Raw genomic sequence first — 4,906 nt, forward strand, 5'->3', positions numbered from 1 at the left:
AGTGACTAAGACAGCCTCTGTTTTCTTGATGAGTAAAAGGTAGTTCTGCTGCGAAAGATAGTGGTAGTACATGAGGTCTTACCTTGAAGAAACTAAGAAAAAACTGAAATACCCAGTGAGAAGAGTGGGAGAAGATGATGACCAAGGCACAATAAAGGACAAGTTTGCTAAAGAGGCACACAGGACCCAAATGAAACTCGAAGCCATCTATTTGTGAGGACATCCAGCAGGAGAATTGGTGATTTCCTCTTGCTGTGCTCAGTTATGCCAGTAAAACTGAGGAAAGGAGCTTCTGAAGAAGGGATCTGAGCCTCATTGTTGGCCAAGTAGAGGAAGGTATACCAGACAGAGGAAGGAAAAAGAGAGGAGATAATATCCAGGCTGTATATGGAAGGGAGAAATAAAAGGCTGTGGAGATGAAGTCAAGGGGGCGGAGTCTGGAGTGATACCAGTGAGTTAAACTGAAATGAGAGAGACAGAAGAAAAATTAAAGTATGGTGTGTGAATAGAAACCAGGGCATTATCATGAGAGATTTTAGTGAAATACCACATCCCACAAGGAATAGTCTATGTTGTCATCTTAGCATAGAAATGAGGCAGTCTGCACTACAGTTAATAAGGGAAAAATAAACTTTCCTAGTTCCAGAGACAGAAAAATGCATTGCTGAAATGGTTTGCCTAAATTAGATTGATCATTATGATAATTCTACTATAAACCTAAGGAATATATGAAAAATTAGCTTATATCCAGTAACCCACATTAATAAGATAATTTTTCAAATGGGCCCAAAATGGGGGTGGAGAACCTTTTCAATTTCATGATGACATAGAAATGTTCATTATACTAGTGTAGATGGTAGGACCAAAAAAATCCAGAATCAAGATGTTTGAATATTTATATGGAGAATAATTTGGAAAGACTTGATTTTGGTTTAGGTCTGCTATATGAACCTATTATTGATAACTTGAGAGGGAGCATGAAAATAAATAAGTTGAGCAAGACCTTGAAACTTTCACAATGAGGTTGAACCTAGAAATGGGAGAGTTCAGAAGGAGATTTGGGCTCTGTTCATTTTGCATTCACTGTGTGCCCATGGGTTAGTCATGTCCTTTCACTGGTCTGTTCTCTTATCAGTAAATAAAATGGCCTATACTACCTCCGGCACTCTGCGACTCTTCTTATAGGCAGGCCCCTTTAGTCAAATATCCTTGTTGTATTCATTCCATTTCAGACTAGACTAATAGATACATGAAAAGGGCTAGAAAGGGTTGGAAAGAGTCTGACTTGAGACTTGAATTTTTTGAGCAGTTTTAGGATTGCAGAAGTTAGAGTGAGTTCTTATGTGCTTCTTTACACACACGCACACACACACGCACACACACACACACACACAAACACAGTGTCCCTATTTTTAACATTCTCAGGGTGTATAATTCTACTATAAACCTAAGGAATATATGAAAAATTAGCTTATATCCAGTAACCCACATTAATAAGATAATTTTTCAAATGGGCCCAAAATGGGGGTGGAGAACCTTTTCAATTTCATGATGACATAGAAATGTTCATTATACTAGTGTAGATGGTAGGACCAAAAAAATCCAGAATCAAGATGTTTGAATATTTATATGGAGAATAATTTGGAAAGACTTGATTTTGGTTTAGGTCTGCTATATGAACCTATTATTGATAACTTGAGAGGGAGCATGAAAATAAATAAGTTGAGCAAGACCTTGAAACTTTCACAATGAGGTTGAACCTAGAAATGGGAGAGTTCAGAAGGAGATTTGGGCTCTGTTCATTTTGCATTCACTGTGTGCCCATGGGTTAGTCATGTCCTTTCACTGGTCTGTTCTCTTATCAGTAAATAAAATGGCCTATACTACCTCCGGCACTCTGCGACTCTTCTTATAGGCAGGCCCCTTTAGTCAAATATCCTTGTTGTATTCATTCCATTTCAGACTAGACTAATAGATACATGAAAAGGGCTAGAAAGGGTTGGAAAGAGTCTGACTTGAGACTTGAATTTTTTGAGCAGTTTTAGGATTGCAGAAGTTAGAGTGAGTTCTTATGTGCTTCTTTACACACACGCACACACACACGCACACACACACACACACACACAAACACAGTGTCCCTATTTTTAACATATTCTCAGGGTGGTATGTGTTACAATCAATGACTCAATATTGACGCATTGTTATTAACTTAAGTCCATAGTCTATATTAGGGTTCATCTTTGTGTTATAAATTCTATGGATTTTGACAAATACATAGTGATATAGTGTCACACAGAATAATTTCCTTGCTGTAAAAATCCTGTTTTCTGTCTATTCGTTCTTTCCTCTTACACGCCCCTCCTCAACCCAAGCCCCTAGAAACTACTAGTCATTTTGCTGCCTCCCTAGCTTTAACTTTTCAAAAAGTCATAAACCTTTAGTCTTGTTTAGTCTTTCAGAATGGCTTCCTTCACTCTGCAGGACATACTTAAGGTTCCCTCTATCAGCCCATCTCTTTTTAGCACTGAATAGTATTTCCTTGTACTGGATATACCTCGTACATGTACCACAGTTTGCTTATCCATTCATCTACTAAAAGACATCTTGGTTACTTCCAGGTGTCAGCAATTGCAAGAAGTTGTGTGGATGTGTGTATGTGTTTGCAAGTTTGAAACTCATCTGGGGACATACCAAGGCATGTGACTGTTGGGTTGTGGGTAAGACTATGTCTTCCACAGCAGCTGTACCACTCACTCACCTGCAGTGGATGAGAGTTCTTGTTGCTGCACATGTTTGCCACCATTTGTCAGCATTTGGGGTTTAGGACATTCTAATGGTTGTAGAGTGGTTTTAATTTTTATTTTAATTTGCAATTTTCTAATGACATAATGATGCTGAACATTTTTTTCATAGACGTATTTGCCATCTGTAGCAGGGGTCCCCAATGCCCAGGCCACAGATCTAGTCCATGGCCTGTGCGTTACCAGGCCACACAGCAGAAGGTGAGTGGTGAGTAAGCAGTTTCATATTTACAGCTCGCTCCCCACCACTCACATTACTGGCTAAGCTCCGCCTCCTGTCAGATCAGTGGCCCATTAGATTCTTCCTGGAGCATGGACCCTGCTGGGCACTGCACACGTGAGGGATCCAGGTTATGCGATCCTTAGGAGACCCAATGCTTGATGGTCAAAGGTGGAGCTGAGGCAGCACAAGCAGCCCTGGAGAGTAGCTGCAAATGCAGATTAACATTGACAGGTTGGACCTCACCGAGTACATAGTAAATCAACTGCTTGCAGCAAACCTAGCAGTAGGTGGCAAGCGACAATTAAACTACATCTGGTGGCAGGCCAACAAGAGAGTTCAGGGTAGACTGGATATAGGCACCATCCTCCAAGTTTCATAGACTCTCATCACCTTCAGAATGGAACATCTAGTTGCAGAAAAACAACCTCAGGTCTCCCACAGATTCTGCATTATGGTGAGTTGTGTTATTTTACTATATATTACAATGTAATAAGAATAGAAATAAAATGTGCAATAAATAGTATGTGCTTTTATCTTGCCTGAAACCATCCCCTCCCACTCTCATCCCAGTCTGTGGAGAAATGATCTTCCGCACAACTGGTCCCTTGTGCCAAAAATGTTGGGGACTGCTGATCTATATATCTTCTTTGATGAGACAGATGTCTGCTCAGACTGCCCAGTTTTTAATTAGGTTGGTTTTTTTTTTTTTTTTTTTTGTATTGAGTTTAGTAATTGTTTTTCAGTACTGGGAATTGAATGCTGGGTCTTTGTACTGAGCTACATTCTCAGTCCTTTTTTTTTGGAGACAGTGTGTCAGTAAGTTGCCCAGGCTGGGCACAAACTTGCCATCCTCCTGCCTCAGCCTCCGGGATAACAGGCATGCACTACTATGCCCAGTTTAGGTTTCATTTTTTTGTTGTTGTTGTTGTTATTGTTATTTACCCACTTGAAAGCCAATATTCTATTACTTTTGTTTTTTTGTTTTTGTTTTTTTGAGACAGGGTCTCACTATGTAGTTGAGATTGACCTTGAACTCACAGCGATCCTCCTGCCTCAGCCTCCCAAGTGCTGGAATTACAGGCGTGTGCCACCACGCCCGGCCCAGCTTGGCCCTCTTTGGTGCTGTCCAGCCCCAGAGGCCTCGCTGGACAAGCTGTAGGTCTTGATCCAGGAGCTGATGACAAAAGTTTTCTAAAAGACGTTGTCCATTTGGGAGGACTGTGAAAAGGAGGTTTATGCCAAATTCCAAAACAGTAAACTGGATGACACCCCCTAACCAAGTGACCTAAGTCATCATAACAGTGATAGGACATATTTCCACCGTGTCCCGCCTGTGTGGTATCAAGCCTCTGGACTCCTACGGAGCACACAACCTGAATCCAATCAGGAGGAAATGTCAGACAAACCAAAACCTGGGGGCGTGCTACAAAACGACTGACCAGTACTCTTCCAGTGGGTTTTGAAATGAAAGCCAAAACATGACAAAGGATTACCCTAAATTAGAGACTAAGGAGGTATGGCATCTCAATACAACTGTGACCCTGTGTCAGATCTCAGAATAGAAAAAGAGGGCTGGAGAGAGGGACAACTGATGAAACGTAATTTCCTGGTTTTGAGCCTTGTACTGGAGTTATGTAAGACGTTAATATTTAGAGAAGCCAGATGATTTACAGAAATTCTTTGTACTATTTCTGCAACATTCTCGAAAGTCAGATTATTTCAGTTCAAATGAAAAGAAAAACAAACCAAACCAAAAAAAGGAGGTTCCAGAAGGCAGCGCGCGGCCCCCCACCCCTGGCCCAGGGCGGGAGGATCAGACCCAAGGTCCGCAGAACTCCACCGCGGGAGAAGCACCGCCCCGGCCGCTCCTGCCTGCCCCCGC

This window comes from Fukomys damarensis, unplaced genomic scaffold (assembly GCF_012274545.1).
Source record: "Fukomys damarensis isolate Sample0158 unplaced genomic scaffold, DMR_v1.0_HiC HiC_scaffold_26, whole genome shotgun sequence".
In the NCBI taxonomy this organism is placed as follows: Eukaryota; Metazoa; Chordata; class Mammalia; order Rodentia; family Bathyergidae; genus Fukomys; species Fukomys damarensis.